The following is a 26,045-nucleotide window of genomic DNA, read 5'->3' as shown; positions in this document are numbered from 1 at the left end:
GCGGTTGGAGGTTCACAACTGCATTCATGTAGTGTCAATGGTACAGTTATAACTCTAGGTCAGTGAAACAAGGATCCATCTTAGGGATTGACTACTCGAGGTGTTTCTTCAGCACCTAGGTGATTTGTAGTCCCTATAGGATGTCAATTTGGGGTCAGTTTTTAGACCCCACTTCCTTAACTAGAACTAGGAGGTCAGGTCAGGTCATAGTGACACTTGTCTCATGTTTACCCTGACGAGCTCGTGAATTTGGGTAAAAGTGGGAGGGGTGGTTATAGCACACTCCCCACACACCCTTTCTTTTCACTCCCACACTCTTGCACGCTTTCATTAAGTGGATCTTAGACAAGAGATCGAGAGAATATTTTATTTGCAAGGGAAAAAATGGAAAATAATTCTAAGAAAGCACTATTTTCATATGGAAAATTGTAAATTAAGTTAAACCAACCTTGTAGCATATAGTTTTGGTTAAATGCTCATGTAATCAATAAATAGAGTGATAGATGTGGAGGAAGCATAGAAAATGGCCATCAAAGTGAAACTGTACAACAAAAATAAAATCAATAAGAACCAAGAGGATTTAATATGATGATGTCAACCATGGGGCATGATTCACCATTTTTGGAGTAAAAAGGTAAAAATATTTTTTAAAAACTACTTTTTCAACTTATTTCCCTACGAGTTTACTCAAATTTTGAGTAGAAGCACTCTTTGGATGTAGAATTTGATTTTTCATCCAATGAATACCCATGTTTCATATTTTCAATGGACCCTAGTACATAAAAAATGTGAAATACATGAAAAAAACAATATTGCAATCACGTTTTTTCATGTAGTTCACATTTTTCATGTAGCAGGGTCCATTTAAATTATGCAACATAGGTACTCCTTGGATGAAAAATTAAATTCCACATCCCACGAGTATCATCACTCGAAATTTGAGTCAAATCATAAGGAGATAAGTTGAGAATGCGAGTTTAAAAACTAGTTTTTTCTTCGTTCCCTCCAAAACTTGCTGAAGTAATCTAATCTTATTTTATTATTTTTGCTATTATTTTATAATATTTCTTATCAGGCCCCTTTTAAACCTCAAAATTTCTCTAATGTTATCATTATGCTTCCTCCACACTCTGCACATATGCTATCGTCCATCATGTATTTTATGTAAACGATTAGTTTGGAAACTAGAAAGAAATCGACCTTCCATTTTCTAATCGCATGCTACACTAAAAAATCGTTTTGGATCCTATCCCATTTTTCAAAGAAATATTTAGTTTTCTAGTTTATTGCCCATGTAGTAGATTGCTTTGGTTAAATGCTCATGTAATCAGCAAGCAAAGCACGGAGATGCAGAGGAAGCTATCATTGTGCTTCCTTCGCACTCCAAACATATTCTATCATCCATCATGTATTGCATGCAAACAATTGGTCTAAAAACCATAATGAAATCAAATTTCAATTTTCTAATTGCACGTTGCACTAAAAACCTATTTTGGGTTCTATCCTGTTTTTCAAAGAAATATTTTGTTTTTTTGTTTACCAACCCTATAACATATAGCTTTGGTTAAATGCTCATGTAATCAACAATCATAGTGCGAAGGTGTGGAGGAAGCTATCATTGTGCTTCCTCCACACTCTGCACATATGTTACCATCTATCATATATTGTATGCAAACAATAGATATGGAAACCAAAATTTTCTAATTGCACACTAGACTAAAAACCTGTTTTGGGTCCTGTCCCATTTTTTAAATAAATATTAGGTTTTCTGGTTTACTGACCCTATAAAAGATAACTTTGGTTAAATGCTCATGTAATCAGTAAGTGGAGTGTGGAGATGTGGAGGAAGTTGTCATTGTGCTTCCTCTTCACTTGGCACATATGCTATCATCCATCATGTACTGTATGTAAATTATTAGTCTAGAAACCAAAATTAATTCAACTTTCCATTTTTTAATCACACTGTGCACTAAAAACCTGTTTGCGTCCTGTCTCATCTTGTGTAGGATGATGTGGAGGGAAAGAAAGCAAACTAGAGTTGGAATGGCAGTATAAGCTACCCAATTGTTCTTAAATCAACCTCGGATCATATTCTTGTTTATGGTATGAGTGATAATCGTACTTCTACACCATATCCATTTGAATTACTTCAACTCAATTTACCAATGGCTTTAATTATTTCATGATTTCCTTGTTCATGGATAGGATATCCATACTTTTAAAGTAAGTCACCTTGAGCACTTGGGTTGTGAAAGAAGAAGGATGCCAAATATATATTATTTTGTGTTAGTCTCATGTAATCTTCTCTAATGCATTCAAATTTTTTTTTGCTTTTGATCATGAAATATCTTAAGTGTTATCTTCTTTGTCGCACTTTGTATTGTTATTCAAATTTGACGCAAGCGTTCGATTGTGGAGGTATGAGAGTGCAAAGGTGCCAAAGGTGCTTTTTCTCCCGCACATACGTAAATGTGCATAAGAGGACGTATGTGCGAGGGAACAAGCACCTTCCACACTCTTGTACCTCTGCACTTTTATTGATGAAAGTTGCATTCTTCAGTCCATTTCAACTGCATTTGCTTATCAATGTCCAATTTCATTGAAAATATTTTTCCAAATTTATCATTATAATTCCATTGTTAATAAGGTTATTAAATGGCCATTAGAGGAATTTTTTGCCTAAAAGTGCCCATGAAATTTTCATGTAATTTCCATGTAATAATATGTAAACCAATCAAAATACTTTAAATTTAAAAAGAGGTACATGTCAATATTTTGGAGGGAAAAGAAGAAAAACTTCTTCTTTTTAAAATTGTATTTCTTTCTTTTTCCTCCAAAATTCATAAACCTTGTTTTATTATTTGAACCATTATTTTACTATTTTTCTTAGGAGGCCACTTTTAGGCTAAAATTTCCTCTAATGCATCTCTGGAGGTGTGTCCATCAAATTTTAGAATGGATTATGTATAGCCCACTGGGTCCAAAAGTAGCATAAATGTTTAAAAAATATTTGTAATTCACGAGCAATTTCTTTGGGAAAAAATTGTGAGCAATCACCATCCTAGAAGGGGCTAAATTCATTATGATGTATTGATCGAATTAGGGAGTTTGAGATGTTTCTCAGGTGTATAACAAAGAAAAAATAAATCATATATTAAGAATAAAACAATTAAATAAATGTACGATAAAATATTAAAATTAATTTGCACTATTTGGAATTAGTTTTAACCCTCTCGAACAAGTTGAAATGTGTGGGAAATAGCGGAGGTACAAGAGTGCGAAGGTGTTGATGGTGCCCATTCTCCCACACAAACATAACTATGTGGAAGAGGAGGTATGTTTATGGTTTGTCGATTTTACACTATTACATGCTAATTCACAATAGTCTAGCTCATAATAACGATATTATCAAGGGTATAAATCTATCCTAGAATCATGGGAGCAATGTAAGTTAATCCTGATGGTCAAGAAAATATTTATAACCTGCCAATGTGTAACTAAGCACTCAAAATTGAATACACGAGGTCATAATTATGATTATCTTATGTGGATTTGACTATTTCTTGTAGTACAATTTGGTTACTAGTCTGCATTGAACTAGCAATACTAGTTGGGTGCTTAGCTCTATTTTCCCATATGTAAGTAGTGGAGTAAAGTGTTAATGTACATAGAAACACGACCTTACCTAGAAAGTAATGTAAGTTCTTAGTACTAACAAGACTACAGGTTATTCTATAGAAAAATAAGCTAAGTAACAAGCCTCATATGTAACAAGTGAAAAAGCTAGATATAAATATTACTCTACTAAGTGCTTATGGATCAAATTGTAAACAACATGTTGTAGTAGTTACAATCTGAATTTCTTATGCTTCAAAGGAATGACATAGTGAACTATTTCATGGTATATTATCTAAGGTGTAATATGAGCTTGGACTAGAGTTAATGACTAATAACACGTTAGTAAGCAAATAATTGTATTCAAGTAGTAAACTAGTGGGTTATCATGAAATCTTATTGATAGCCTTGATCATAAATTACAACGGTTTACATGAAGAAATACATGGCTTAGTCTAATATGCTAAAAGGGATATGACATTTTACTAGGACTAAGCGGTATCATATATAATCACTATGTGATTAATGGTGCAAAGACTATACTTGTGTATCGACTCCTAGTTGTAAGGAGTAATCATAAGTTAACTATGAGTTCGTTAACCATCGAATTAATATAGAACCTTAGCTAGAGTCATAGTCATATGGGCACACCAGTGTTACATCATCTACTTGATCATATTGCCAATGAAATAATTACAATTTAGTTTACATTATCTAGCTAGACTTATCTCCAGGTTTGAATGTTCAAATGGAGTGTGGAGAGCTTTAATTGTGTGGAGTTTTCTCCGCACCTTCACACTTCGCACAATGTGAAATCTTACACACAATTCTTTATACACATGGATGCATTTATTTGTACCAAGTAGCAACATTCATCGTCAAAATAAGATTTTGTTTACTTTGGTCTCAAGTGGATTGACATGATCAATGTGATTAGATGAAGGCGACATAAATAAAATTCGAAGGAGAGGTTTCTCTCAATTTGTTTTTGCAATACTTGCTTAACCTAAGTGTCTTGTGACCAATGGATAATTCATAGCCTAATGATATCCACTGTCGTGTCGCAGTGTCACCTAATCGGCCATTCGGTAATCGAATTGTGGATTTAAGTATTTAATATGATCATGTATAGGTAATCATATACTTATAGTTGAAGGAATGTTAGGATTTATAACTGATTCCTTGATTTATGAACCATCTTGGACACGACACACCACAGGTAACTCACATCATTGCACCAAAGGTATACATATATTTTGTAGCAGAAGGAAGTAATTACATCATTACGCATTATTACAGAAACAAGTATATGGTTGGGCCCATTAGAGAATTTTGAGGTCTAAAATGGGCCTCCTAAGGAATAATATAAAATAATAGTGGAAATAATAAAATAATATTAGATTACCTCTTCAAATTTTGGAGGGAAAAGGAAAAAAAATAAAATTCAACTCATATTTTCAACTTATCTCCTTACGATTTTACTCAAATTTCAAGCAGGATAACTCGTTGGATGCGAAATTTAATTTTTCACCTAAGGAGTACCTACGTTGCATACTTTTGATGGACCCTACTACACAAAAAAAAGTGAAATACATGAAAAAATATGATTGCAATCACGTTTTTTTCACGTATTTCACATTTTTCTTGTAGTAGGGTCCATCAAAAGTACGCAACATGGGTATTCCTTGGATGAAAAAATCATTTTGCATCGAATGAGTGCTCCCACTCAAAATTTGGGTAAAATTGTGTGAAGATAAGTTGAAAGTACGAGTTGAAAAAGTAGTTTTTTTTTTTTTTACCTTATTACTCCAAAAATGGTGAATCATCCCCCACGGTTGACGTCATCATATTGAATCCTATTGGTTCTTATAAAGTTTATTTTTTTGTATATTTTTGTTTTGAGGTCCATTTTCTACCTCAAAATTTCTCTAATACAGTTGACCATTAGGATGTCACTATATCGACAGTTTTGAAGTACATGAAGAGAAGATAATATCATTCTTGTCACACATTCATTTTAATCACTTCCACTTTTGTTTGGTTCTTCTAGTGATTTCAAGAATTATTAATAAGAGAATCAATATAACAAATGTTTATTCTAGATACAAAATATTATAATTACCACTTAGTTTCGTTCAAGAAGCCATAAAGGAAAATAGTGGATGTTAGTGCAGATCCAATTCAAAATCAAATACATAACATGATTTCTAAACTATGCTAATAATTATTGTTATATCAATGTTGAATCAATGGAGGATAGATCACCCTTAGTTCAATCGTATTTCCATACTCATCTAATTCATTATTGGCTATGGCTTTTGAGATTTTAGTTGACTCTATGTCGACAACAAAGGTATCTTTATGGTCAATTGCAACTATCAACAACCTCATATCCTATACAGTGGACCAAATTAAGACATCTCGGAAGTGTGAAAATGTTTGATTGAATAAGGAACTTGTTATTTCTCGTTTTCGTCTGTCTGAAATTTCAAAACATTGTATTTGACTTGGCATGTCACCCACAAAAACAAATTGGATTTCTTATTGCGGGAGAAAGGGTGGTCAAGGAGTTTATTTCCCTTAGTGCACACATTCCTCCACACACTTTCTCTCCCACTCCTCGCACACTCTTTCTCTACACACCAACATAGAGCTCCTACATAGAGCTCCCACCTATACTTTGATTATACCTTGTACATGAACACAACAACTAAAGAAACTAGAAATTTCCCCTAAAGGTACAAAAGTACACCGAAAGAATACAAATTTGGAAAATCATCTTTAAAAAAAATCACTAAATATAAAAAATTCTTATACCAACTTTGGCCTCTAGAGTTTTGGTTTTTGGATTCGATTTTCAAGTAAAAGACTTGTGTTCAACTCTTTGAGGCTTCACCCATAAGCTCGTAGATAGGATATACAAGCAATGAAAGTAAGTCCAATCGCCAACTCCATCAATTTAAAGGACTCGCGTAATAGTATAAAAATTTATTTTTAATGAGAAATAAATAATAGTCAGACACTGTTAATTTTCTATTATTAATGGAAACTTAATTATGCTTTATTGATGAAAAGGAAATGCAATTTTGATTGGGATATTGAAGACTTATTCCTTTCTAATAAACCACAAATAATCTACGATTCTTGAGCACTTCTGGAAATTGAATTTTTGGCAGTTCTTTGTTGGACATCTATTGCATATTACACTAGTTGAAGATGGGCTATCAAATTCTGGAATAGGTAAGAATTTGAAATCATAAGATTTTTTAGGGTTTGCTTTAGCAGGAAAGTTTGATAATGCCACTGATACAATGGAGCATTGTTAGAGTCTGCTTCATTGACCTCAAGATATTCATATATTTAAGACATCCCTGCACAATACCACCATTTTTTATGTGATTGAATGACAACATGTTAAAATTATCAATTTCATTCTTACCCCATGCAATTTTGGTATTGAATCTTAAAACAGAGCAGTTACCAATAGAATTTGGTGCCTTGGATTTCTCTTCTTGTCAAATCTCTATGCTTCTTTGAAAGGATAAGTACACCTGCAATGGTATGGAAATTTTATGGATCTCTATGGAACTTCTATGAGAGCCAGAGCCAAAGTGTGATTGAAAGTGTGATATGAAAGGGAATATTGGAAATCAGACACCTTCCCCACACTCATACAAGTGATGTGTGTCAAATTATTCATTCAGTTCAGCTGGGTGAACCAGTTCGGCCTGGGAGATCAGGAACATGTAGGAAGATAGTAGGAAGAATGAGCTATGGTTACAAAATGATAATGAAGAAGAGAATGTGCACCAGGAGGGTGGTTACAAAAAAAATTCCAGAGGTATAAATCATTAAATCGTTAGAGCAACCAACACATTCATCATTACCATTGTTTCCTTAGGGAAGTGGTATACTCTTGTTGTTCCATGAGTATATAGTAGTTTCCAATAGAATTTGGTGCCCTAGATTTCTTTGCTTGTCAAATCTCTATGCTTCTCTAGAAGGATAAGTACACCTGCAACGATATGGAAATTCTATGGATCTCTATGGAACTTCTATGAGAGTCAGAGCGAAAGTGTGATTAAAAGTGTGATATGAAAGGGAATATTGGAAATCAGATACCTTCCCCATAGTCATACAGGTGATATGTGTCGAACTTTTCATTCAGTTCGTCTAGGTGAACCAGTTTGGCTTGGGAGATCAGGAACATGTAGGAATATGGTAGGAAGAATGAGCTATGGGTACAAAATGAGAATGAAGAAGAGAATGTGCACTAGGAAGGTGGTTACGGGAGTTTTTCCAGAGGTCAACATTAACATTGTTTTCCTAGGGATATGGTATACTCATGCTGTTACAGGAGTATACAGTAATTTCCAATAGAATTTGGTGCCTTGGATTTCTCTTCTTGTCAAATCTATGTGCTTCTCTGAAAGGATAAGTACACCTGCAATGGTATGGGAATTCTATGGCTCTCTACGGAACTTATATGAGGGCCAGAGCCAAAACGTGATTGAAAGTGTGATATGAAAGGGAATATTGGAAATCAACACCTTCCCCACAATCATACAAGTGATATGTGTCGAATTCTTCATTCAATTTGTCTATGTGAACCAATTTGGCTTGGGAGATCAAGAACATGTAGGAAGATGGTAGGAAGAATGAGCTATGTGTACGAAATGATAATTAATAAGAGAATGTGCACTTGGGAGGGTGGTTACAGGAGTTGTTCCAGAGGCATAAATCATTAAATTGTTAGAGCAGCCAACACATTCACCATTACCATTGTTTTCATAGGGATATGGTACACTCCTGTTGTTACAACCTCTACAGATTCATGAGGAACACCCAAAGGCCCCACTAGGTATAATATTAGTGTCTCTTTCACTACACACTAGAGGTATTTCATCCTAACTAGATCGGATTCAATCACTTGGCGATGTTTGCCGACCACCCATTCAATTTCTTCTTGCAAAGTCTTCATGGTATGTGGATGTATAAGAAGCTCACTCATTTCCCACTCTAATGTAGTTGACATCGTCTCCATAACAACTGCGAGCATGTCCTGCATAGATATAAATTCAATTAATGCAAAAAAATGATTGATTTAACTTAAAGAATGATGATAAAAAATGATAATAGAATGGCTGAGGGCGGAGGTAGAGAGACACACAAGAACAACAACCTTCAGAGTTTACTGTGTGATTTTGGAGTCGGCTTCAACTTTCTTGCGCAGCACATTGACAAAATATTTGATATGGCCACGCGATGAGCAACATGGTCATCAATTATTTTCTCCGTAAATTCATCGAATGTTTTATGGATTTTGTTCATGCACCCCACCACTGTGAGAGAAACCAGGACATTCATTATGCTGAGGAAATTCACCTTACTACGGTGCATGCTCCACATATTTGAATCCATATCTAGCATATACTCCAACACTTCAAGGCTCGACTCGTCTTAGCCACTTTGCCACTATCTGCATTGTTTGGTATCTCAGACCTCCTGGTATTGCAGATCTTTAAGTTGCTTTACAAAAAGGGGATGAAGAAAATGCATCCTCAGCAGCAATGGCTATGTATAAAAACAAATAGGAGAAACAAACAGGCAAATGAAGCTCGTCCATGTTTTTGACTCCTCAGCAGCACCAATGGTCCACCCCCTTTATTTTCGAAGACATCAAGAGCCTTGCAGAGATATGGTTAAATGTTCATGTTTATATTAAGTGTAAATTTAAGAATATTTTGAAAATTTAATTAACAGGAATGAAATTAACTATCAATTATTTTAACTTTGAAAATTAAATTAAAACTTGTAATAAGTTACATAACTCCACCGATTGTCTTGATTAGGGTTGAACGAACCATAGTTAGTAAAAGTAGCCTGAGGAGTATTCACATCCCTCCCGTATGACTTGAAAACATATTGGGGTACATTGGCATCGCCTGCATACCTGGTGAAGGTTTGAGAAGCTTATTGGCTTCTTCAACCACCATAACACTCCCCTTCAACATGAAAAATATGGCACTCAGTTTCAAATTTCACTGGGGAGATAGAAAAGCGAAGCTTCAAAGAAAATACCAGAAGAGAAACAAAACACAAAGACAATCCTTGGAGTCATGTTCATTAGAACTTTGTTCACCATCAGAAAGTGAAGAATCTACAGTGTATAAGCAAACTTATAATGCTACAAAAAAATTATGTTTACATGGTTAATCAGTATAAACGACATCGTGTGAATAGTTTGTTTGACTTATTTACCTTCGTCCACAATGCACATGGTATTGGCATTTGATCCGACGCCCACACAATGTCGAAACTGCTCACTGAAAGCCAGGGTATAAATCTGCAAAGTGTGCTCTGAAGCAATAGGGGCCAACGTTGGGGTAGAAATCCAGGAAACATGCTCTGAAGCAACGGGGGCCACCGTCTGATTCAACCAGTGCTTTCCATGATACCCAAAAAAGAACTTCATTCATGGTTTCACTTCAGAAAGCTACGTGGGATTTATCTGTGACAACCTTGTTGCGTTGATTCCAAAAGGTTACAGGAGTGCCATTAAGGATATTATGTGGAGCCTGGAAACTGAGGCTTTTGTTCCCAGTAACAGGGGTTTTATCTGAAAGTATGTGATGAATGATGTGCGAAATAAGGGAAACAAACTCTTTTAAACACAATTTTTATGCACATCTTTTTTCCCACATGTCTCTTTCTCTGAACAACAAACTAGTAGCAGTTTAATATTTCATTAATATAGAAAAGCTTCCTTCACATGTTTTGTTCATTTTCTCTTCTTTTTTTTTCTTCTTTTTCTCTGGCCCCACCGGTCTTATGTAAAGGACCTAGAACACCATCAGTTTTGGCATTATTGGGTAGAGTAATAGCAATGTCACACATAACATAACATAATCAGAGCATTCACTGATGGAATGGCCACTCACAAATAATGAAAATAAATCGCTCTCCACTATGGGAATTATGTCACATCAAGTGTCACTCAACCATATCTGTTCATCTTCCTCTTCTTCTCTCACCCCACCCGTCTTATGTAAAGGACCTAGAACACCATCAGTTTTGGCATTATTGGGTAGAGTAATAGCAATGTCACACATAACATAACATAATCAAAGCACTCACTAATGGAATGGCCACTCACAAATAATGGAAATAAATCGTTCTCCACTATTGAAATTATGTCATATCAAGTGTCACTCAACCAAAAAAATAAAAATATTCAACATTTTACAAAAACTTGGAAAAATAATTGAGGTTAAACCAACTTTGATAAAAAATCCAATATTATAATCCCCGGCCAGGAAACAACTAATAATGGTGAGAAATGGGCATATGTGACTGGATAGGCTAGTTTTAAGGTTGAGTTTCATTATAATTATTTAGCCTGAATTGCTTTAAAGTTATTTTGCGTATAAAAACATGTTCTTATTCATGTGTTATTTTAAATTTCTAACTAATTACATAATCCTTTAATTTGAATTACTAAATTTATAGAATACTTTTAAAATATTATTAATATGTATGATATAATAGTGAAAAGTTTAGTTAAAATTTGTGATTAATTAAATTAGTTTTTGAGTTGAATTGTTTGAGATATTGAAAAACGGAATTTTTATTTTTATTTTTATTTTTACGCCGTAAGCCGTTTTTTCTATGAAAATAACTCCCTCTCATGCCACTGGAGTCATTTTAGACCATTGATTTTAGTGTTAGACGATTGAAGTGATATTTGTCATAAGATTTGAAAACAGTTTTGAAAATAGTTATTAGTGAGTTGCAATTCATAACTTTACACCTCTTGGGGTTTTGCCTGATCCAACTAATCGATTTGAAAACAGTTTTGAAAACAATTATTAGTTAGCTGCAATTCATAACTTTACGCCTCTGGAGTTTTTGTCTGATCCAACTAATCCGAGACGACTATTTTTCGTGTGCTCTTTCTAATGAAAATCTGACATTTATACCACCACTGATAATAGTGCATCACAACCAAGGAGAGATCGCCTCCGTTAATGGATGCCTTCATGTGGGTTTCGACTCAGGCTTAGCCATCATCCTGGAGGTCTTGCTCTTCTGCATCCTATGCACGTTGGCACCTGGTGAATCTGTTGGGGTACTATGAGGAAAATGACGAGCGGTTGCTGGTCTACGAGTTCATGGCCGACGGTACCCTGTACGAGCACCTACATGGGAAGTCGAAGAAGAAATTGGATTGGGTCAGGTAAGTAACGATCGCTATTCAAGGTTCCTGGGGTCTCAAATACCTGCATGGCTACGCTTTCCTGCCAGTTATTCACCGTGACATAAAGTCGTCTAATATTTTGATCGATGCAGGCAAAGCGTGGAAGTGTCTAACACAATATGTGAATGACTTGAGGAAGGATTTTGCAGTTATATATACTACCTTGACTTGGATACTATGAAGAGCGTTCTCTTTGGTGGAGGATCTACGAGAATGGAGAACGCCAAGGCTCTCATTTTCTAGTACGTCAAACACCTCTGAGGTAAGAGCTGTAATTTTCTAGTACGTCAAACACCTCTGAGGTAAGAGCTGTAGAACGCTTGACAGTGGTGATTCTGATCAAAAGTTGATCCGGACCACCTCGCTCGTCGATTCTCAATGCTAGGAAACTTGGTGGTTGCCAATCAGTTGAATCAGTCGATTCCACGTGTCAGCTTCCCTCACCCATTTTATTGCTATCTCACAAGACGGAGCAATTGAAATATCTGTTTGTTTCTGTGAGACAGAAATATTATACCCATCAACTGAAATTCATGGATAGATTATCTGAAATTCAAATACAGTTACTTGGCATTTTTCTAAGAAGGAAAAGGCATCGTTACCTTAACGGGCTTTTTGTATTATGTACTGAAGGTCTGCAAACAGGAAATACGCCTATATTTCTCTAGGAAGATGATTTCTGAAACTTCTCTTATATTTCCCATGCTTCTTGGTTGCAGTTGATGCACAAAAATCTATTATACAAGTAAACCAGTTGGAATTATAGGAATATTGGAATGTCAAAGTTGATCCGAATATAATAAGAATAATGGCATGCTAGTGCTATTAAGAATATATGTTTAGGAATATTAGTTCTAAATTTTTTCTTTGTAGAAGTATTGACATGTCATGTGAAATATTAACATATCAGTATTGTTAAGTGTATTATTTGTTAAGCAACCAAGTGGCCTTCATATAAATTAATCCTTATGGATTCTAATTTCCCCATAAGAGAAATGTAGATGGTGGCCAGACATAGGCCAATCGAGATTCCATGAAATTATATGACAAGATTTTACAGGACTTCTCACCCTATGATCAAACCGGACATGTACGAAGGAAAAAAAAGATAGTTCGCACCTCATCGACCGTAATAATGGTGCGATGCCATACTATACCATACACACATGCATATGGCTAAATTGATTATATTGATTTTTTTTCTAAGGTCTCCTCTAATACCAGAATGGTACGATGGTTCAGAATGTTTTTATCCAAGTGAAATATTAACATATCAGTATTGTTAAGTGTATTATTTGTTAAGAAACCAAGTGGCCTTCGTATAAATTAATACTTATGGATTCTGATTTCCCCATAAGAGAAATGTAGATGGTGGCTAGACACAGGGCAATCGAGATTCCATGAAATTATATGACAAGATTTTACAGGACTTCTCACCCTATAATCAGACCGAACATGTATGCAGGGAAAAAAAGATATTTCGCACCTCATTGACTGTAATAATGACGCGATGCCCTGCTATACCATGCACACATGCATATGGATAAATTGAATATATTAAGCTTTTTATAAGGTCTCCTCTACTACCAGAATGGTACGATGGTTTAGAATGTTTTTATCCAAGTGAAATATTAACATATCAGTATTGTTAAGTGTATTATTTGTTAAGCAACCAAGTGGCCTTCGTATAAATTAATCCTTATGGATTCTGATTTCCCCATAAGATAAATGTAGATGGTGGCCAGCCCCAGGCCAATCGAGATTCCACGAAATTATATGACAAGATTGTATAGGACTTCTCACCCTATGATCAGACCGGACACGTACGCAGGGAAAGAAAAAAATATATATTTCGCACCCCATCGACCGTAATAATGGCGCGATGCCCTGTTATGCGCACATGCATATGGCTAAATTGAACTGCAAGTGGGCAGAGATGGCATTATTACCTAAGAGTTGTGATGTACATGTAAATATTTAAGATTATATTAAGCTTTTTCTAAGGTCTCCTCTACTATCAGAATGGTACGATGGTTCAGAATGTTTTTATCCCAGCCTTCTTCAGAATATCAAGCTGAGAGTTATGGAAGCTAAGAGTATCAAGCTGAGAGTTATGGAAGCTAAGAGTAGTGGTCACCAATGGATCTGATAGCTTGGATATAAAATTTTAAAATGTAAGAAGAGCAAAGGAATTAGTAATGGAAATCAGAAATAGGAGAAGTTTGTATTAAATCTGAAGTTACGGAAGCTAAGAGTAGTGGTCACCAATGGATCTGATAGCTTGGATATAAAATTTTAAAATGTAAGAAGAGCAAAGGAATTAGTAATGGAAATCAGAAATAGGAGAAGTTTGTATTAAATCTATTAATTTCATAAATAGGAGAATTATGTATAAGGTTATTAATTTCACATTAAAAATCTATAAAATGGTTTCCATATTATATTTATATATGGTTAAAGGTATCATGAAAATTTTCATGGTATTTTTTATAATTTACAAATACTTTTACATTCATATGGTATTTTTACATTTGTTTTTTTCTAAATATTTATTTTTAAACCAACATATAATTAAGAAATATCATTTTAAAATTTTAATAGATTTTTAATAATAATAAAAAAATTATACAATATAATATGTTTTTATATATATTAGGATTTTCATATATATATTTTGTTAACTTTAAAATGATTAGAGAAAAAATATAAATTAAATATTTCCAAAAATTAAATAGATATTTTTTTTGTTTTTCAACATGAATTATCTATGACATCCATTTTGGGGTTAGTTTGTTTTCCTTTTTGGGTTTAGTTTGTAGTTAAAACGGGAAGTCACCACAATACATCACTCGGAGAGATTTCTTGAAATTTAATACAAATCTCTATTACTTGTGCGAGGCATTTATTATAAAGCTCTATCATTTGTGCTTTGGGAATGTACAACACATTTTTAGTGTGCTTTTATAGTTGATGGTACTTCTCTAAAGCTCTATCGTTTGTGTTTTGGGAATGTACAACATATTTTTAGTGTGATTTTATAGTTGATGGTACTTCTCTCATGGTGGTGTCTGGCCAGAAAGGTCTCCTCACCTAGTTGACATTCATTAACAAGAATTCAATAGGAAATTCACCTTGGATTTGAGTGCTCAGAGGGAAATACCTGATATAGCCTAGTTCATGGGTGAGAATGGTCTTATTACATCTAGAAAAGGTCTTTTACTCTTTCTCCAACATGGTTCGATGGATTTCCAATTGGTACTGGTGGATTATCGGCTTGAATGATAGTTAGAAAAAGCTAGAATAGCTAAGTCGTTTCCTTGGCCAATACTACAGAAAAAATCCCATCTCATTGCATTTTATCTTTCACTATTGCATATCTCCAATTTATAAGGTTGTTGCACCATCGTCTCAACCAACACACAAATACAACTATTTGTGGCCTTCCCTATTGCGTATCTCCAATTTAGAAGGTTGTTGCACCATCCTCTCAACCAACACCCAAATACAACTATTTGTGGCCCTCTAAGAAAGCCACCAACAAGGTTAAATGGTTTAGGGATCTCACGCTCTCTCTTTTCTCCGAACCTATGGAGAAACTCTTGCCAAAGAGGGTTCTCCACTACTTTCCCGCCTCTGATTTCTATATCTTTAAACATTTTTTAACTTTTTGAACCCCATGCGTCAATTATTTGAGTACTCAAGTATATGAATAGTATGCATAAAATTTGCATACACAGAAGCTAGTGCATTCTACATAATTCTTTTGATAGTTGACAGACTTCCCAAATGTGAAAAGTGGCTTACTGATAATGATGATAGGAAAGAAGAAAAGGCTACATGGTGGTTGAATTGTTTTACAAGGAAATTTATACTTGGAGCCGCCAAAGGTGGTGTGCATGAGTCTACATCCCCCTATGTCACATGTTGGTGCATGCATTGGCCTCATAGAAGAACTATCGTCCAAAGCCAGAAACTCACATCCATTCCCTCTTTCTTCCAAAACAGAGGTTGCATGATTTGTATGCTAAGCAATTATGCACTGTGTTGTGTCATATCACATGTTGATTCTAATGAGTGCAGATAATATGAGGAATGGATTATAAGCTTCCAATCTTTATGATAATGAGGTATCAAATCCAAATTCAAGCAATGGATCCTCCCTTCAGATAAAAATGATATGACAAGACTTCTCTACTACCTTCACACTTGGCTCCATGATTCTCTTTTTGGTACCTATCCTCATACCCTTCTCAAGTTGGACTGACAAGTGGTTATTAAAATAGATTTGAGTCACCCTTGAATGGTTGGTTTTTGTAACAGTCCTGGTGAAAATTCCATGTAATAAAAGTTAATAAAGGAAAAATAATAACCACGGTTGATGGGACACTTATTCCAAGCTTAATGTTGGGCAAGACATCCTAGTGTGGGTGTTCATATGGCTATTAATGGCTAAGGAAATTGGAAAAGGATTTGGAAAGGAAAAATGACATTTTTGGCACATTTATTTATGAAAATAATGGAAATTAGGAGAAAAGGGAGGTGAAAGGTCACAGGTTGCATGTGAGGAGGAAATTGAAGGAAAATATTGGAAAATGAAAAAAATAGATGCCTCATCCATAAAAAGGCTTCTAAGGATTAGTTGGTAATCTTTTGTCAATTCAGTTTTGGAGCTCTCTCATTATTCTCTCTCTCTCATACTCTTGGATACTTAGAGTTTTCTTGGAGCACTCTTGGAGGGTGTGGAATACTTGGATTTTGGAGTAAGAAGGAAAAGGATGAGCAGGAAAGCACAAGATGACATCGGGATCAACAACTACAATGGGATTTTCTTGCAGGTACTGAGTTGCATGTATGTTTTCCTCACTAGTTTTGGAATGCATGGCATATGCATGTGGTTCTTTGGTCATGATCTATCACTAGCATGGAAGATTGCGTGGATTGACAATGGATTGCCTAGCCTTGCCATTTCCTGGATAGCCATGGAGATTGTGGGTTTATTTCCTTGTTTTTTTTTGTTGGTTCTCATGTTTCCCTAGCTTGGGTTGAGTTATTAGTTTCTGGAAGCCCTGGTTGGACAAATGCTCTCGAATCCCTGTAACATCTTGGGTTGAGTTACTAGTCCTGGAAGCCTTGGTTGGACAAACGCTTTGGAATCCCTTGGTGGGTTGAGTTACTAGTCCTGGAAGCCTTGGTTGGGAAAACGCTCTAGAATCCTAGCAGTCGTTGTGCGTTGAGTTACTAGTCCTTGAAGCCTTGTGTTATCGGGAAAACTAGTGTCTATGCAGAGCTGCTAGTCCCACTAAGGCTGGTAGCTACCTTAGAAACAAACAATCTAAAAACTACTTTTGTTTTCCTTTATGAGAAATAGATAAGAGAAGAATGAGGAGACCAACTTCCATCTTGCGCTTGGTTCCTTGCTCGATTCCTCTCTCTTCTGATAGGTCTTCGCCACTCGCTTCCTTGTCTACCCAGCTTCAAAGAGTACCTGTAGAATCAAAGCAGCATAACACTATCCAAGAACATAGATCTATTATCATAAACAATATAGGACCAGATGTATATTGACCACACAAATGCATAAATCATCAATCATACAAGAATGTGGAGGAAAACTTGAATAGCTTTATTGATAATCAAGAAAGAGCAAAGAGGATTACAACCAATTGTTCTGACCCAGCATCATCCTCTCAGTAAGAAAGCCCTTCTTCACCTCATGAAAAGCTTAGATCACCCAACACTATGATATTGCACCAAGAAACCAACAACACTTCCTTACAAGATACAAAATTCCAGCCTCCGGATCTCTGGGATGAGGGATCCATATATAGATGTTTGCAAGGGGAATGAGTCAGCTTTTGAGATTTGATTAGTGTCCTCTCTCTGATAGTTCTTGATTCCACTTGGAGATTGATGATCTCTTACTCATTCCTGGTCGAATGCAGAGAGGCAAGTGTCACAGGAGAAGTTTCTGGAAGATTCCATGTTTCTCCACCTTGCGGATTGACCTTGTCATCTGTCCACTCTCGCCCATCGCACCCCATAGAAGGGCTTTTCAACATGCATCGCACCTACTGTGTGTATTCAGGTGGGATGCAACGCACTTTGACCATGGAGCAGGTGAAATGGTCCAGTTTTGACCAGTTCTAAGTAGTTTTTCATGGATAACTTCTGGGAGATGCTGTAATCAGTTGACCTTGTTCTTTTAGGGGTTAGAACAACACCTTTAGGGACTTAGGAGCCCTTGGTTTATGGACATTTATGATTGGGGTTACAGTGCCCAAAAATTTCTATAACAGTTGCCCCCTAAAGCATGAGGTCGTTTATCTTTTGATGTTGGGTGAAATGCTTTATCATGAGGATCCGAAGTTTTTTCAAGCTGGAAGGCGACCTGTAATAAGATACAATACAATACATTATCTTCATAATATTTTCATGATCTATCTGAGGCGGGCATTTCCCATGCTTAGCTTTATAAATTCATTTTCATGTAAATAGGACAGACATTCGTCTGAGTGTAGACTGATGATTCTGGTAGAGCCATCATCCCTTAGATTGGATGATTATCTGTGCAGTAGTGATGTACATTTGATGTCTTTATTTTCCTGAATATATTTCGCAGCCCGGATGGATGAAACTAGATCCGGGGTCTTCAATCTCGTTCGATCTTCACTCAAAGTACAAGTCAATCCATGTGAGAGATGTTCTGGAGTCGAACATGGAAAGACATCACCTGATTACCAGCCAATGATGTAAGCTGTTAACAGGCGCGGGAGGAATCACCGATAATGATGATGACCCTCAAGGTACTACAGTACAATTCACGTGGTGTGAATAAGGGACTTGGCGTCGAACACCACGCAAAATCTTTCAGTCGAAGGCCATTGATGTAAACCTGTCGCCGGAAGTGAGAAACTTGCCATTGAGGTATGCAAGCTTCAAAGTACTAAAAGGGTTGTTCCTAAATCGACTTCTTGGATAATGAGCTGATGTCGACAAGAAGTGATCTGTAATAGGAGGGCCTTAGTGAATCCCACATCAATGACATGGAACGGAGCAAATGATTTTAATGGAGGTGAAAATGATCTGGTGATATAAGGTTCAGGATGGCGGTCATGAAAGAATGGAGCATAAATGTATTGCAGTGGGTGAGACACAGGTGAATTCTCTGAGTGACTTCTCTTGAACATATCGGCGACACTGACATGATGGATTGGTAGCATTAACCCCAAATATGGATGGTGTGACGGAACCATGGTGATGTGGCCGGTGAATGGAACAACCCAACCCAACTCGGATGCGGAGTGAAAGTGTCATGTTCAAGAGCGACTTGCTACCAACAAAGTTTCTTCGAGTTTTCTTCCCAATTTTTCCCCAGTCATTGCTGACCAGTACCTCTTTATTTTTGTCAAACTTGAGGAGGATAACATATGCTTGTTCTATAATTTGCCCTTCGAGCAAACCCATCGCTATGTTTTAACGAGCTTAGCGATAGTGAAACTCGTTCTTGTCTGTTATGGACAAGTTTGTCGCTATTTAGTTTTAACGAGTTTAATGACAAAGATAACTCGGTCCTTTTCAATTTTAGAGAGTCTGAAAAGGGACGTAAAGGAAACTCCAAAAATCCTTTTTCATCATCTAATCCCTTAAGTCCGAAAAAGTATAAAATAATACAAAAGGGATGAATTTTCGGTAATTTTAACGAGCCGAACAAAACAAGCGCTCGATCTTTTTGTGTAATAATTCCTCAGGTCCAAAAAGATTAAAATCTAAAGGAGGGATAGCACTTTCGGTCCCTTTAACGAGCTAGAGAGGCCAATGGCTCGGCAATCTTTTCATATTTTACGAGTCAGTTGAAAAGAGCTTAAAGGAGACTCGTCTTTGAGGAACGAGTGATAGATTCGGGTAGCAACTGATTCCAGGTAAGGGTTGGAATTTTCCAATCACGGCAGTGTCACAAGGATGGCTAACAGGATCACTCTTTGCAATTGTTCCTCAAAAGGGGTAAACAATCAAGTGGAGGTGAATGATCAGCCAATACAGAGTGGAGGTGATGATGAGAACATGACCAAGGCTTCAAGGGCTGAAGTAATACATTCACGATGGTTATTTACTAGAAATTGTTCATTTTTTAATGAGCTTAAACGCTGGGGGAAACACTTGCTCATTGCTTATGTTTATTTTTTAACGAGCTTGAATTCCGTGTTAAAACTGCTTGATCCAGTTGTATAATAAGGATGTCTCATCTAAGATGCCATTTTTAAGAAGCTTGCACCTTACAAAGCTTTGCTCTACATCCTTTCTTTATGCAAGTTAAGAAACAACAAATCCTACGAGTTTAAAGGGTTAGAGGACCTACAAACTTAAAAAATAAATGGTCGCTCTTTGCTTGCATGCAAAAAGGTTTGCATGCCCCTAGGCATAGCGAAAAGTTTCCAGGTTACCAAAGATTGTTCCATCCGTGTCACAGACAAAAAACTTCCTCGACAATGTCTACCGAAATAGACAAAGGTGAGTGGCACAGACGCCTCCACTCACATAACTTTGACGAGGGAATCTTATTCCAGCCTAATCTCATTTTCCTAAACGGACAGGTGTGTCAGACTAGTCATATATCCTCCGCGGAAACACTACACTATACCCAAGGTTTTCCTGCCGAAGCAGACCAAGGTGCATGCCCCCTGGGTTTCAGTCATGTCCTCCGAATCACTCGTGCTCATCAGGAGGACGAACTGGGGATTGATGAGACATTCCTTGCATGAAAAGACCATTCAGGGTTGGTATATGACTATTTGCTATGTGTGAACCGGGGAATGAAAGCTGGTCTATGAGCTTGACCATTCTTCCTTCGTGTGGAAAACACATTACTCTAAAGAGTGAGGAGACGACAGCTTCCATGCAATAAATATAGTCTCGTCCAAGGAGTAGATTATAATCCAGGGGTCCTTGGACTACCATTACATTCATGTGAACGATTTTCCTTCTCAATGTTATCGGCACATCGGGAAGGATCCCTAACGGTCGACTAGTTCCTTTGTCAAAGCCTGTTAGATTTATTATCTCTGGCAAAGGCGATGGCGAACCAAACGCTTTCCAAGCAGTTGAGGAAAGGATACTCACAGAAGCCGCTTCATCTATGATGGTACCGGCCATGACCATTCTATATATTTGAGCAATGATTCGAAATGGTACACTAGCCGGTAAACGGGGTCTGCCTAGTAGATTCGAGTCAAAGGAAACAACCAGGTTGCTTGGAGGTGGGACTGAATAGACGGCCAGATACGACTCTGACGAACTTCCTTCCTGCGGTAAAGGAACGGGTAGACTGCCCCCATGTTCATCGGAGTCTATGCTTACGAAGAGAATTTTAACGGTGTCGTTCTTGTTCTCTTCGGTGACTGTATCATCTGAAGATTGATCCTCTGAAGGCACGACCGGGTCAACTGCCACCTCGACCTTTTGACTTTTGTCTGGTATGGATTCAGATGGTTTATCTTCAATGATAGATGCTTCGGCCGACCACAAGGGCGTGTCAGCCGGATTTTCAACTAGTGATGGACTTGGCAAGAGTTTCTTATATCCAGGAGGAAGCCGTAACGGTGAAACCGGACGGTCGTCCAAAACTCTTTTAGCTTCGTCTAAGAAGGGACAATGGTGGACGGCGTGATCGCCTTCACACAATTTACAAGGAAATTTATATTTTCCTTTTTGTCCAGGGGCTTCACTTTCACTAGTTGACGGTGTATGCTCAACATGATCGTCAGAGGTTGATGACACCAGATTGTGCAAACGAGGAGACCAATCCCTTAAGATCCGAGGGATGCAAGGACAATCTCGATGATAGTGGTCTCCTTTGCAAATGACACATGGCGATTTAGGCCTGGTCGGTGCAATGTGTGGATTTTCGCTAGAGAATGCTTGGTTGCCCCTTTTCGCCTTTGGCTCTTTCTTCTTCTTCTCTTTCTTCTTCTTCTCCTTCTTCTCCTCAGTTACTTGATTTTGGGCTTTACCAGCTTCATCAAGCGAAGAGGAAGGAGGAGAGGAAGAATTGGATGAAGTAGAGGGTTGGGGGGTAACTTTGGTATCGTTTAGTTGCTGACTTGATTGTTCAGGAATCACGGGGTTCTGAACGACAAAAGTTGAGAAGACCCATACGGGCAAGCCGATTGTCAATCCTGTAAGAGACAATGTGGCCATATGGGGTGCACCAACATCTCCCCAAGACGAGAAGGGACTAGGATTTCCTCCAAGGGGAACTCCTTGGCTGGTGGACTCCATTTTTCTCAACCTAAGACCAACGTAGGAAAGGTGATGTTTATTCCGTTTAAAATAAATTTTAGACACTTTGACACAACTTGTTTTTTCAATTTTTAAGAGTCGAGAAAAAACAAAAGATGACTCTAGTCGCCTTCGATTTTTAATGAGCTTGAAGTGACAAGTTCTCAGATGGACCTTTTCCGTTAAGGAGTTTGAAAAGGAACGAAAGGGAATGCTCTGGAAATCTAGACAGAGGGATTACCAAACCAATCGCAAAACTGTAGAATACTTTTTACGGTACGGCAGTCAATCTTCCCGAATGCTGTGTTCAGTGCATTGCGATCGATAGGGCGGAAAACACGGCTTCCTATGGATAAAGGATAAAGCCTATTGTGGTCTCCCAAAATATACTCGACGGTACATGGGAGCACAAGTCCGTACTGGCACTTTTCGTCTCAAAGTGGAGGAATCACCCAACCAACAGTGAAAACAACAGTTACCAGGACGTCTCTAGCCTAGACTTCTAGATGTTGTGCGTTAGGTTCCAAAGAGTTTTTAGATTCATTAAATTTATTTTATAGATGATCTTGTTTAAGAAATTTGCCTTTCAGGTTCACCACATGATGTAGATGTACAATTCCTAAAATGCAATCTAAGATGATAAACAGTCGTTTAATCTTCTTTTTGCAATGAAAATCCTAGCTACTAAGGAAAGAGAGATGATTTTCTTTCAACAAAGAGCAAAGAGCACACACTATATGCACTATCCTAAATCAAACCAAAAAACAGTGTAAATGCAAATGCACATGCATGTATTTTTTTTCAGCCTTCTTAATGTGTGAATGATAAAAAGAAAGCGAAGCGCAAATCTGAATTATTTTTCAAAGCAACAATTACTAACAAGTTTCTTTTCAAAACAAAATGAGGACAATGACGACACTTTGCTATTCGGAATTGAAAACTTTCTTTCGACACTTGAAAAACTACTAATTCAAATCAAATACAAGAGTAACAGTGTAATCGACTATCAAGAACAATCAGATTCTCTTCTATGACTAAAAACGACACTTGCAACACTTTCAAATCAAGAAAAGACAGTACAATTACGCTACTTCTTTGTAAAGGAGAACTGAAAATGACTCAAAAATACATTAAAACATTTACAGTTCTTTGCACAATGGAGGTGGAATAATCAGCAAGGAAAGGGGTTTCAAACAGAGGTGTACTGACTACAAGCAGCAAAACTCCTGAATAGAGCTTAAAAGCATGAACACAGAAACCAAAATTTAGGAACAAGGCCTTATCTGATCAGCGCACCTGTAACACAGTGAAACTGAAATGCAACGCACCTACTACACTCAGGAAGTGCGATGCATTTGGAGTTCACAGAACAGACAGTGCGTTGGACCAGGGACGAGACTTTGACTGGGTTCCGGGTCACAGTTTGCAGTTCAGTTCAGGGATTTAGGCCGAGCAAGTGGTAATCAGTAAATCAATCACAGGGGTAGATCTAAGGAGGTTACTAGAGCCACCACAAGGGCAATTAGAGAGCTTGTAAATCAATTGTTTAATTCATAAACAAAACCCAGAGATAGACTGAAGCAGCATTGATCTACTTTGCACTTGCATAGCAAATTCAGTTCGAAGGCTAGCTGGCTTGACTTCAGGCTCCATCTATAAGTTTATAAAGTAAACAAATGTAGATAAACAAACAATCTATTCGCTCCCCAGTGGAGTCGCCATTTTGTTATCGAGAAAACTAGTGTCTATGCAGAGCTGCTAGTCCCACTAAGGCTGGTAGCTACCTTAGAAACAAACAAACTAAAAACTACTTTCGTTTTCCTTTATGAGAAATAGATAAGAGAAGAATGAGGAAACCAACCTCTGTCTTACGCTTGGTTCCTTGCTCGATTCCTCTCTCTTCTGATAGGTCTTCGCCACTCGCTGCCTTGTCTACCCAGCTTCAAAGAGTACCTGTAGAATCAAAGCAGCATAACACTATCCAAGAACATAGATCTATTATCATAAACAATATAGTACCAGATGTATATTGACCACACAAATGCATAAATCATCAATCACACAAGAATGTGGAGGAAAACTTGAATAGCTTTATTGATAATCAAGAAAGAGCAAAGAGGATTACAACCAATTGTTCTAACCCAGCATCATCCTCTCAGCAAGAAAGCCCTTCTTCACCTCATGAAAATCTTAGATCACCAACACTATGATATTGCACCAAGGAACCAACAACACTTCCTTACAAGATACAAAATTCCAGCCTCCGGATCTCTGGGATGAGGGATCCATATATAGATGTTTGCAAGGGGAATGAGTCAACTTTTGAGATTTGATTAGTGTCCTCTCTCTGATAGTTCTTGATTCCACTTGGAGATTGATGATCTCTTACTCATTCCTGGTCGAATGCAGAGAGGCAAGTGTCACAGGAGAAGTTTCTGGAAGATTCCATGCTTCTCCACCTTGCGTATTGACCCTGCCATTTGTCCACTCTCGCCCATTGCACCCCATAGAAGGGCTTCTCAACATGCATCGCACCTACTGTGTGTATTCAGGTGGGATGCAACGCACTTTGACCATGGAGCAAGTGAAATGGTCCAATTTTGACCAGTTCTGAGTAGTTTTTCATGGAGAACTTCTGGGAGATGCTGTAATCAGTTGACCTTGTTCTTTTAGGGGTTGGAACAACACCTTTAGGGACTTAGGAGCCCTTGGTTTATGGAAATTTATGATTGGGTTTGCAGTGCCCAAAAATGTCTATAACACCTTGGTTGGAAAAAATGCTCTGGAAGCCCTAGAAGCCTTAGTTGGAACAAACGCTCTGGAAGCCCTGAAAGGCTTGGATAGAGACCAATCTAATGATGGTTTTGTGATGGCCGACCGTGAGGTGGAATCATTGTTGATGGGTTGAGGTGGATGGCCTATGGAAGCCTTGGATGGTTTCAAATTGATGGGTTATATGAGATCCCACATTCATGCTTGCAATATGGCACGAGGGTGAATGGTTGAAGAGATATTTGGCTCAACCATTCTATGGTCGGGTGGCACGTGGAAGTTCCATCCCGGGTTTGGATTTTGCATCATGAATATGAGTATTATACTGGTTTATATGTGGATCATATGGTTGTGATTTCCTTGGTGTTATGCTGGTTATACATATGTTTTATGACAGTAGCTATGTATGGCTCTCATCATGTGTTTACTAGTAAATGAACGAATGATGTATCTATGACCTAATGGATGAAATGGTAGTTGATGTGTTGAGGCATAAATGTTTCTTAGTGATTCTTAGCTAATTATGATACCCCTATTCTCAGATATGTTATTTACACATGTAGATTACATATTCGTGATATGTTTGATGAAATTCATGTCATGGCTAGTAGGGTGTTAAAGAGAGAGTCCATACAGGTTGGTAGAATTTATTTTTGTTTGTGGAAAAACCTGTGAACAGTTATTGAAACCAACGTTTCGGACTAGCTTAGTGAGTCCATCATCAGGGCAATGTGATTAGTAGGGGTCCAATTAAGGTCTTATTCAAGTTATTGAATTTGTACTATTATTTCTCTGTTATTTTACTATTCTGAAGATGTCATTCAATTATGCGCATTGGCCTATGCCCTGGGCATAAAACAGTGGCTCAAATCCTGGGCTTCTCGTCATGTGTTTACCCTGGCTGGTCGGTTGCTTGGGTAGATGTGGGAGGAGGGTGTTACAGAGTGGAATCAAAGCATGATTCACCCCTCAGACTGGATGGGCTGTGTGTTGGTCATGCATGCATATCAGTTTCATGTGTGTCTCTTACTCTTGCATTCCATGTACTTGTTTCATTTGCATGATGTTGATCATGGTTGTAGTGATGTCGCCATGTGGAAGTTGATGTTGTCATTGTGGAGTGCAT

Source organism: Pinus tabuliformis, chromosome 3_1, assembly GCF_031772625.1.
Source record: "Pinus tabuliformis cultivar Carrire ecotype Pingquan chromosome 3_1, CPIR1, whole genome shotgun sequence".
Classification (NCBI taxonomy): Eukaryota; Viridiplantae; Streptophyta; class Pinopsida; order Pinales; family Pinaceae; genus Pinus; species Pinus tabuliformis.
The sequence above is the reverse complement of the archived record's forward strand: the minus strand, read 5'-3'. Positions refer to the sequence as shown.